The sequence below is a fragment of the Vitis riparia genome, chromosome 18, assembly GCF_004353265.1.
Source record: "Vitis riparia cultivar Riparia Gloire de Montpellier isolate 1030 chromosome 18, EGFV_Vit.rip_1.0, whole genome shotgun sequence".
Classification (NCBI taxonomy): Eukaryota; Viridiplantae; Streptophyta; class Magnoliopsida; order Vitales; family Vitaceae; genus Vitis; species Vitis riparia.
The window spans coordinates 38827562-38839719 of NC_048448.1; the positions used below are offsets into that span (position 1 = coordinate 38827562).

Sequence of the window (12158 nt, forward strand, 5' to 3'; positions counted from 1 at the left end):
TGGAACATGGGGAAATAGAAGGAGTCGAATCAACTCAAAGCAGAGCTTGTTTCTCTGAAGTTCGACAAGGGCTGGTTCCAGTAATTCTGCACTAAAGCTGGGTCAAAGACTTGCATCCTGTGGTGAATCTGTTTCACTTGCTCCTTCAAGCAAAAACCATAATTCGAAGACTGTGCAATCTGGTTAGAATATTAGATCCCTTCAGATACAACTTGCCATCCAAATCTTAAAGGTTCAGAATTTCTAGTTATTTGAGGTGAAATTAAGAAGCAGTCTTGTTCATTCTCCAGCAAAGACATAGTTAAGAATAATCCAGTAGATGCTTCAATCCTAGATTTTGAGGGGAGCAAATTGTGATGAAAGATTGAGCGACGCATCTAATGATGATTTTTTTTTGTGTGTGAATAGAAGTTAGTGGCCTCTAAAATACCAGAAACCAGAGAAGAGTCTAAACCAACCGCTGGAATAGCACTTCCATGCATTTCAGTTAGGTTATTTGCCTGCTACTTTGTCTCTGAAAACTGCTATGTGTGGAATTAAAAATTCTGATCTTCCAGATTGAAAATGCTAGAAGTACGGAAAATGCCTGGCTTTGCAAACTGTGTTGTTTCCCACCTACGACTCTTGCTTGAGACACTACCTTAGGCCTCCACGTGATTCCAGGTCTGCATATTAAGGACATTGTGGTGGATTTCTCACTTATACTTCAGAGTTCAGCTCAAAGATCTGAAGAGGCCTGACGAAGACGAACTTCCCATGAATTACCAAAAAATAGACTTGACTCAAGGATAAGAAGAGGGGTGAAAGAGAAATGGTGGCTAAAGAGGCAGTCCAGATCAGTAATGGACCAGAAAGTGGGATGCTCCTGATGAGGTTTACCTTGGAGGTGCCAAACTGAGTTCTGCATCATTTCATTCTGTCACAGTCAATAAGGGACAGTCTGGAATTCATGAAACTGTTCCCAATAGCTCAGTCTCAAACAGTCCTCTCATTGAATTTCTAACTCTTCCAATAAATCTCAGTGGTGAGGATGATGGGTCAACTATTGAGGCTACAGAGAAAGCATCAGTTATCGAATTTGAGTAGCGCAACGCATCAGGCTATTCCAGTAATGGTCCTGAGAACTTCGTCTCTATGAATCCGTCTTCTTCAGAAGATCAGATTCCTAATGGAGCTGTACCAAGTTTTTCAGAATAAGGAACTCATGACGCTTGTCAGGGTGAAGTGGAGTTTGGTGAGTCCAATAGAGAGAACTATAAAGCCGAGTTGACAGATAGTGAAACAACGTCAGCTGGACTTCCATTTGCGAGATAGCCTTGAAGAAAGAGAACTTGAGAAGAAAATATGGAACCACTCCCTCTGATGAAAGGTGAAGGTTGATCATTCATAATATCGGGATCCAATCAGAATCAAAGAGTTACATTTGTCCAATTTTTTGTTGAGGTTTGGGAATGGCAGAAATTGGGAATTTTCATCCTAAAGACTCATTGGAGAAGTCAGAGAATGAGCTGAATACTGTCAGGTCTTTCACGGATCATAATTATGAAAATGATACCAAAAATGCAAGCTTAATGCCTGAGCCTGCCGAAAATCTGATCAAGGAAATTGCAGTTCTGAAGCTGGAAGTGTCTGTCCGGGACAATATCTCCTCTCATTGCAGCCGAGAAGCAGAGGATGCTGCAGGAGAATTCTATAGGCTTCGAGTTGCTGATGGGGTCATCTTTGAGCCACTCAAGGGTGCACATGCAGATCCATCTTGAACTTTTTCCAGTGTATTGAAGCAATGTCTATTATAGATAATTTTCTGAAGTTGAAATATAAAGACCGTAAAAATTCCAAAGCTCTCAATAAGGCCGCCCCTGTGAATCTTGCATATCATGCCTATGGTAAACCTTGGTCAATCATTTTTTTTTTTATAAGAAACAACACATGTATATATTGATAGAAAAAGAAGTACAATAGAAGGATGAGGAATCCTCCCACCAAAGATGAAACTAAACAACACAAAAAGATAACAAGACACTACACTATGTAAACTACGAACAAGCTCCCTTGACTAGACCGTCCTGTTGGAACTACACATTGTTAGCCAATCTAGTTGTAACATGTTAAGGGGAATGCCCTTAAAAACTGCAGAACAAAAAGCCCAAAGAGAAGAAAGGAAATGAATGGAATCCCAAAGATTCTCTGAATTCCTAGCTTTGTCTTCAAATATTCTAATAGTTCTTTCCCGCCACACAACCCAAATTATAGCTATACACGCATTTTGCCACAAAACCATCCCTCTCTTGGAGTTGCCAAAACCTTTATAATTGATGAACATCATGTCTGAAATGCTTATCAGATGAACCCAATCCATCTTGGCTAGCTGAAATAATCTATGCCACAACCCCAACGACACAAAACAATGTAGGAAAAGATGATTTGTTGATTCTCCTTGTTTCATGCACAACTTACAAATGTCAGGACTAAAAGCTTTGTGGGGTCTCCTCAATTGTAGCAAGTCATTAGTATTTACCTTCTTGTGTGCCACAAGCCAGACAAAGGCCTTCACTTTGAAAGGGACTTGAGAATTCCATACAAACTTAGTAGGGAAAAATGGAGATAAATCAGACATTTGGGACAAGGCTATAAAGAAAGACTTGACTATAAACAATCCTGAAGAAGATAAGGACCATGATCTCGCATCTGAAGCCGAAGTGGATAAATGCATACAATCAAGAGATCGCATGAGACGTTCTAGATCTTCTAACTCAAAATCAGAAAGATTACGCGGAAATTAAAATTCCATAAGAATGGGCGATCAGAACTGAGAATTGAAGATATAGGAATATATTTATCCATGACTACTCTAAATAGTCTTGGATATTGGAATTTGAAGATCTGGTCCTTCCACCACAAATCTTTCCAAAAACGAATTCTTTCTCCATCTCCTACGACAAACCGAGTATACTTAGAAAAATCTTGAAAGACTTGTGCAATAGCCTTCCAAGGACAACGATGTGACCATCTGACTAAAGTGTTGGCATCCCAACCATTTGAATGTGTCCCGTAAATGCTAAGAATGTCCTGATGCCACAGAGCTGTACTCTCCCTAGGAAACCTCCACAACCACTTCCCTAAAAGAGCACGATTCTATAAAGGAATCTTCCCAAACCCCAAACCCCAAACCCCCTTTACCCTCGGCTTACACACTGCATCCCAACTAACAAGATGATCTTTTTTACCTTCCCTAACTCCTGACCAAAGGAAATCCCTTTGCAATCTCTCAATTTTTACAACCATTGAAGTGAGAATCTTAAACATAGAAAGAAAGTAGCTAGGAATGTGGAAAAGGCATGAGTGAACAAGAGTTATTCTACCACCGAAAGATAAGTTAGCCTTTTGCCACCCGTCTAATCTCCTAGAGATTCTCTTAATCACTGGTTCCCATAATCCAGAAGCAATTGGATTCCCTCCCAAATGAAGACCCAGGTAAAGTATAGGCCAATCAGAAGCCTTGCAGTCAAGCAACAAGGCTAACCTAGAGAGAAGGATATGGTTTGGGGTTATCTTACCACCGAAAGATAAGTAAACCTTTTGTCACCCGTCTAATCTCCTAGAGATTCTCTCAATCACTGGATCCCAGAATCCAGAAGCAATTGGATTCCCTCCCAAAGGAAGACTGATAGGGGAAAGCCTTTTAAAGTTTATTCAAGGAAGAAAGGGAAGACCTAAGTAAACTTTAAGTAGGATTAATATTAATTAGAATTGAATTGGGATTGGTATTTGTTGGAGTCTAATTAGGATTAGCTAGTTGAGTTATAATATAATTAGAATTTGAGTCATGATAAGTTATTAGAGTCCTAGTAGACTTTGGATTTCTTAGAGAAGCCTATAAATAGGCTAATCAATGTAAATCAAAGGGATGAATTTGATGAATAATATTATATTTTCTTTCATTGCAAAGGTGCAACCCTCAATGGTGAGACTCCATTGATTTTCTTCTAGGTGAGACTCCTAGAAGGCCTTAGTGAGACTCTAAGGTTTTCCATCTTTTCTTCATTGTTTCTTCTTTCTCTCTATTTCTTATCTTATAATTTTCTCTACCATAAAATTTATTCATTGTTCCTCTCCTTACACCCTAAAAATAAAACCCTAGCCCACCTACCCTTTAGTGTAGGCAACCATCCTAGGGTTGTCCTACATCAAAGACCCAAGTAAAGTATAGGCCAATCAGAAACCTTGGTCAATCATTGTACTGTGTTAACAACCAAAATTCGGATTTCCAATGCACCTGAAGAGAGAAGGATATGGTTCTATGAAGCACAAAAAAATTGATTTCTATGTGCCATTTATTCTTTTGAGCAAGAGTTACATCCAAGGAAGGTAGAAAAACTATAGATGAAATAGAAGCCTCCAGATTGCAAAATGGTTATCAAACTCCGGGATTCTGCAGTAGCAGAAGTCTTTGGGCAGTCTCCTCGACCTCTCATCAACTTTAATTGCAGCAACAATTTCCTCAGGCACAACAAAACTTGTCAGACTAAAATGCTTGGAAAAAGGCTTGAAATTTTGATTTGGGCACCAAAGAGAGCAGAACGCAGTTAAGGATCCAGCATCAGCAATGCAATTCCAGTCTCAAGTGCACTCATGGGCTCTTCTCCTACACGGTCACCTCGGTGCACACCTCCTCCTCTATTTGCTTCTTTGATTGGGAATTCACTATTTTAAATTGAATTTTCAAATCCTTTTTCAACTAAACATTTCCATCTTTGAAAAGTCCATCTTTAAATCCCTTCTAGACAATAAAACCCATATTTTAATAAATTTGCTATCATTTTCCTTATGTCATGCATTTTCACTATTTTCTTTAATTTTCAACTAGTTTCTTGATTTTCTCAATTTTCAATAAATATGAATAAATTTCATGGTTCCAAATAATGGAACTCATAGAATCAACTCATGCAAAATTAATTGGGCCTTGGTGGGAGCTTGACATCCATGATATCTTCTTTGATATTGATTTAAATGAGGAGATCGTTCGATATTTAATTGATTTTGATTCCTCTCTATGATATATACGAGATTGTTTATAAATATTGTTGAGCTAACCTTGTTTCCCATTGAAGCGGTTAGCTAGCTACCCAGGTAAGCTCTCTATATCACCTACTTTCCAGAATTCTATGAATATGCATGTTATTATGAGCTACATCTATGTTAGATTCTATCCTTGAGTGCCTAGATGTTTGTTTGATTTGCTTTGATGAAATGCATGTTGTGTGTCATATTTCTGAGCTAACTTTGATGTCTTATGATAGCTTTTGAGAAGCAGTCTAGGCACACAACCTAACCCTCCTTTATGATTGTGATTTGATTTCTTATTTGGCATGCTAGTTTCCAAATCACTTTAGTCTATCTAGGTATCCATAATCAACTGATTAATTGCAACATTTCCCTCAACTTAACCAATAGAAACCTCTTTAGGGCTTAGAAGGGTGCTACCTCTAGAGGCACCTTCCCAATAGGTAACCTGATCCCCAAACCAAGATTCAGGTTTTTCAAGACATGCTTTTCTAAAACTATGGACTGATTTCTTTAGGGTTTTCTTTCTTATTTTATTTTTCGCTTTTTAAAATAAAATAAAATACAACGACTCCGATTTTTCAAAAACTAATTTTTTTCACCATTAAAATCAAGTTTCACTGACGAGTGGGGACGCACGTGAAAAATACAAGTCCACATACCCCGTCTCTTTGGAGGCGTGCAAAGGGTTGTGTACCGTCGGAGGGTACGATCGCTTTTGCTAGGGAATCCCTTAACCCACCCACTTATTTTTTAGAGCCACCTTGTCCTTAAAGGTTGTGCTTAGATCCTTTTATTAGAAATTTCCATCCTACACATGGGTGCATATGAGGGCCTTCAGAGGTCACTCTAATCACAGTTAGGATCCAATACTCTCTCCATTTGGTTTCTTTCTAGAATGTTCAGAGTTTAGTGGTTTTTTTATTTTCAGTGGCCCACCTTATCGTGTTGTATTGGTTTTTTGCCCATTGTTCGGATCAGAGTATTTTTTTCGTGCTTCCCTTGTGTTGTATCTTATTCAATTTTCTCCTTCTTGAGTTAGCATTCTTTAGTTTGTTGTCACTCCGCTTGATACTTTAGGATATGCTCATTGATCATGATCACCTTTTTACATCCTACAACTAGCCCGATACTTTATTCTTTGATTGATTCACTTGATTCTATTTTTAACCCGATGCTTATCATTTTCATTATAGAAAGGTAAAAGGCTTGTTTTTACATTCATACCTTTTTTTAGGGTTTCGCCCTTATCACCTTATCATTTTCTTTATGGAGCTTGGGTTGAAAGTGAATCAGGTATATCTTGTTATAGATAGAGTATTGGTCCCGTGATAGTGTTGTTCTTCACACCTCACTAATTTTTTGGATTATTGATATAAATTTTTTAGTCATATTTGTAGCCATCTCATCGTGGACACCCTTATGACACTAGAGTCTATATCATACATCCAGATTTTGATTATCATCACAGGACCACACATCGTGTGTTGTGTTTGACTTTTAGACTTAAGTCATCTCTTCATTTGCATATTGTGATCTTGAGGTCTGACCCATCATTGAGGACATTGAGCTTTTTGTTTTGAAAAATTAAATTACTAAACGATCCTCTTTAATTCTTTTACGCATTTTTACCTTAATCTAGACTTCCCAAATTTAAGTTTTTTGATACCTAAATATTAAGAAACAATTTCTAAAATGAGAGATATAATTTTTTTTCTTGTACCCACTACACAAGTGCTCTTCTGGAGCTAAGAGATGTTTACTTATTTTTAACTATGTTATAAATGTGATATTGCCCTATGATTATTTTTCATTTTAAATAGACATAACCTATTATCATCATTATGAAATCTGGTACTAAATGAGAGCTAGTTAATTAATTTGATCACTTGGATGATAAACTAGACATGGATGAGATGTTCTTTGAAAATTTTCATGATAAAACTTGACTTCTAGATATTTGTTTTAGATTTATTTTGTAGAGTCCTTTGTTTTGATCATTTTCTGATTTTTCTGTGAAGCAACCCACTTGTGAATAGATTTGATAGTAGTTGGAATATAATTAATTAATTTGGCATTTTGGACAGTGATCTGGATATGTTAAAAATGTTACATAATTTTTATTTTGATGAAATAACACTTCTTGATATTTATTTAGAGTTTATTTTATGAATCAATATTCTACCCTATTAATGATAATTCCTTGGCTTTTGATAATTTGGTCACTTTTGAACATGCTTGTGAACCTTCTTTGATTTGAGACATGCTAAGTATATAAATATAGGTTTAGTTTTTGATTCCTCTTTAAACTCATTATTATTATTTGTGAATTAACCTTATTTTTATGAAAACTCTTTTAAATGTTATCAAGGTATGCTTTCTTCCTGTACCTCTTTATGTGCATTAGCATCTATGCTTATTTTCTATGATTGGTTGGCTTCGCTTTGTTTGATCTTTGTGTTGATGACCTTACTTAATGATCTTTAGTAGAATGCAAATTGTATATGTTATGACATTGTTGCCTATGAACTAATCTTCTTGTTATATGGAAGCGCTTAATAAACTATAAAGGTACGTTCTTCACTTTCTGTGATTATTGCTTATTGAGAGTGCATATTTTAACATGTACTTTGATCCATGGTATCCACTTATTTACCCATTAATTGCCATAATTGCTTCAACTTACTTAGTAGAGACCTAGTTGCTAGGGCTTAGAGGGGTGCTACGGTTCTTCGTCGTACCTTCCTAACAAGTAACTTGACCCTCGGACCCAACTTAGTTTTCACAAACTTGTTTTTTCTTTCAGGAGTAACATTTAGGGTTTTTCTTTTTAATTTTGTTTGCCCTTTAAAAAATAAAACAAAAATAAGTGACGACTCCATTATTTAAAAAATTAGTTTTTTACACATCGAGTGGGAACGCATGTGAAAATGCGGGATCACAGTTGGCCTATGTGTACATATCCTTGCTTCACTCAAAACCTAGAAAAGTTGAACTTCAGTTGAATCTCCTATATTAATGGCCTAGTGAGCACACAAACAGAGCATATTTAAAGCAACTTGTTGCTCAAGGGCTTGGCTCATTGAGTTTTGTTCTAGTGTTTCAATTAGTCATGGTTTTTTTTCAGTAACAAACAACAAAAATCAGTGTTTAAATTAAATTTAAGGTCAAATTTGGTCCTAACCATTATGCATTTTTGAATGTTATCTTAAAATAGATCTAAATAGAATGTGTTATGTGGATCTAGGTTGGAGGTCAAACAAGCAGCAGAAGGAACCCAAGAAGTCCCAGGACTGGTTGAAGCTCGTGTTTATGGCACAGATGAAGTGTGGGGACTGCTTCAATCTGGAAGCCGAATTAGATCTGTTGGATCCACTAATGCTAATGAGCTCAGCAGCCACTCTCACTGGTAATTTGCTGCCCTCTGAAAAGTTTATTTATATATGACTATACGAGTCAGCTAACCATGGATTTCTTCTGGTCAACAAATTAGATAATGTGTTATATACATCCATGAACATGCATAACCAAAATCAAGGCAGTTCATTAGTTTTGTGGTTCATAGTAAGTTAAAGCTATATTTGATAAATATCCCTTTTATTGTGGTAATGATCAAATAATCTTGTGTGTGCAGCTTGTTGAGAGTGACTGTTAAGGGGGAGAATTTAGTGAATGGGGAGAGGACAAGAAGCCATCTCTGGCTAGCGGACTTGGCTGGAAGTGGGCAGGTGGGGAGGATTGAAGCTGAAGGTGAAAGGTTGAAGGAATCTCAATTTATAAATAAATCGCTCTCAACCCTAGGTGATGTTATCTCTGCCCTTGCATCTAAAATAACCCACATTCCTTACAGGCACATCTCTCTCTCTCTCTCTCTCTCTCTCTCTCTCTCTCTCTCTCTCTCTCTCTCATCTTTGTGTGAATCTATGCTTCATTTTATTTTATTAAATATGTTTTATTTCTTCTCTCCAAATCCAGGAACTCCAAGCTCACTCATATGCTACAGAGCTCTCTAGGTGAGCTCCTGTCTTTGTATTTCAACATCTATTTCATTTGGAGATGATCCTATATAGCTGGATTTCCTGCAAATTCTCTAGCTCCTGATTACAATGTGCCACTGCACTGCACTTCAAGTAAGTGCAGTGGTCATTATGATGAACTGAATGGGTGATTTGTTAATGTCGTTGTGCTATATATTACTTCCTGCATCTTGGTATGCCAGGATTAGTAACTCCACCAATTTTCAAGGTTTAGCTGCGGACAATCCAAGTCCAAATTTTTTGTTGCCATAAAGCATAAACTAAATGTTATATTCTTTTCTCTCAAATGAAGAAAAACACTAACCAAAACTTGAAATACAGGAGGGGATTGCAAAACCCTAATGTTTGTCCAGATCAGCCCAAGTGCTGCAGACTTAGGAGAGACACTTTGCTCACTGAACTTTGCCAGCAGAGTCCAGGGAATTGAGTGTGGTCCTGTTCGTAAACAAGCAGATGTCACCAAAATTTCAAGTATAAGCAAATGGTATGTGGAAATAAGAATAAACTTTTCCAAAATAATTCTGTGCAGTTTCAAGCTGGCTGAACTTAGGTCTTGTTTATGAACAGACAGAAAAGCTAAAGCATGATGACATGGAAACCAAAAAAATTACAGGATAACTTGCAGTCACTGCAATTAAAACTTGCAGCCAGAGAACATATCTGCAGAAGTCTTCAAGAGAAGGTAACCACTCATTTTTCTCCTTCAAGAATGGCATCTGAAATACAACAAAAGAATTTACAATCTTAATAATAGATGCCTAAAGTTATGCTTTTCAAGTTTTATGCTAGCCAACTTTTGTCAGTTTTTTTTTAGTTTTCATGCCATTGAAACAGATAGTTGATTGTAATTTTTTCAACAGGTTCGAGACCTTGAAAATCAATTAGCAGAGGAAAGGAAAACCAGATTAAAACAGGAAACCAGTGCCATTGCTGCTGCTTGTCCAAAACCTCCAGCCTCATCATCTTTAAAACAACCACTGAAGACCATAGCAGAGAAAAAGCCACCTTTAGGTCCCTCAAAACCGAGGATGCCCTTGAGAAGAATCTCCAATTTCTACCCCCACCATCTCCAATCCCACCCCACAAAATCATGAGTTACTCTTCCATCCATCCAGCTTCAACAGATGACAAAGAAAACATGCTCAGACCAACAGCTGCAGCAACCAATACAAAATCCTTTTTGCAACCAAGACGGACCTCCATTGTTGTCAGACTTCCTCCAACATCAACAGCTCAGGTTCTTCAGCCCAAGAGACGAGTCTCCATTGCAACATTCCGCCCTGAATCAAACTCACGCATGACCACACCCCTCAACACTCGATTAAAGAGTAGAGGTGCAGTCGGCAGGCAATCCTTTGTGAGGGACCCACATAGGATACAGCGTATATCAAGGATTTTCTCTCCATTGAGGAGGGCATCCGGTGCAACAGTGCAGGCAACACCAACTGCCATGAGAAGCAGTAGTAGATTCATGGGCTCATCGCTGCAGGCAACACCAACTTCCATGAGGAGCAATAGTAAATTCATGGGTAGTCCTCCTATGGAAGCAGGTTCATTGAGGTCAAAGTACCCAGCAATAATTGCCCTGCAAAGGAAACAGTTAGTGTGGAGTCCACTGAAGATGAGGGGCGGCATGAGAAATTACAGAAGGTCATTAGTACCTTCTTGATCACCCACTGGGGTATGAATAAAGTCTCAGCCTGTATCATCAATTACACTAAAATGACAAACTCTCTCTCCCTATCCATTTTTCAATTTTTTGTTCTTTTGGATTTTATTGCCATTGTATCCTCTTACTAAGATCAACAGTTCCTTGTTGAAATCTTGTCTCGGTTTCTTGGTTTCCTACAAACAAGTGTAATAGGTAAAATCTTTGGAAAAATTGTCATTCCTGCAAATAGGCATGACCCCAAGTGCAGCTTCTGTAGATGTGAGTAACTACTCACAAAGCGTTTTCAAGAAAATTAAAAATATTTCTTAAATTAAAGACGTTTTTTAAAATAACTGCTAAAATAGACTCTAAATTCTATCATATACTTTAACAATTTTGATAAAAAAATTTAATATGACCCGGAATTGGTAAAATAATATTTCTCAATCTAATGCATCAATCAATCTATCATAAAAAGATTGGATACAAAAATTTATTTCCATATATAATTCAATTTCCCATTTTAAGAAGAAATTCTTGAATTAAAAAATCATCCGATAATTCACAATTCACTTATTAATGTTAACAATAAGATTTGAGGTCTATTTTCAAATTACCTACATCTGGACCACACGATGCACACCACGTGTCCGATGCATATCCCTAGAGGATCATACGGCGGTGAATATATGGGCTCTCATCACTCGGGTCTCACTTCCCTTGGAAACACTTTGAAAACTAACCGTTTGGATGAGGTGTCTGGTGGGATAGAATCTAATGTTTTGACTTTGACCTCCACTTTCAGTTTGGTTCTAGAGAAAGAGAACGAAACAGAAAATGCAAATAATTTAGAGAGAGAAAATGCGTATGTTAGGGAGACAAAGTGATGAATGTTGTGTTTAGAGTTTTAGAGAGAGAGGGGGAGGTGGAGGGACAGATAGAGATATATGAGACCCACCATTTGTGAATTGTTTTCTCTGGGGGAGAAAGAAATGGTTGCAAGAACCCCGCTGGGGAGAGTCTAAGCGCTCGGAGTACCAGAGGCTATCTCAGAACTAGTCTCAGATGCAAGCAAGAGTCTCTCAGGTATCTCTCACCACTTCTCTCAGATTCTTCCCTTTTCCCTTCACTGTTTGGTTCATGAGAAAATGAATCTTATATTAAATTTATGTCAGATCATTTACCTATATTTTTCCGGACATTAGGTGACGTGGCACCCCATTTAGCGACGTGGCAACCAATGAGGTGACGTGGCATCCCCGATTAAGTGACGTGGCATCCCCAATTTAGAAACAATTGGAAATTACCGTGTCCAATGAAAAAAGGCGCCATAGTTTATAGCCGTTGGCGCAATCTCTCCCGGTCCAACAGCCCACATTCATTAAATTCAAACTTATAAAAACCCT

General features: G+C 37.6%; 1 pseudogene; it reads left to right on the plus strand.

The window, feature by feature from the left end:
• Window positions 1-1451: 1451 nt before the first annotated feature.
• Window positions 1452-10931, plus strand: LOC117905863 (annotated as a pseudogene).
• The last annotated feature ends 1227 nt before the right edge of the window (window positions 10932-12158 follow it).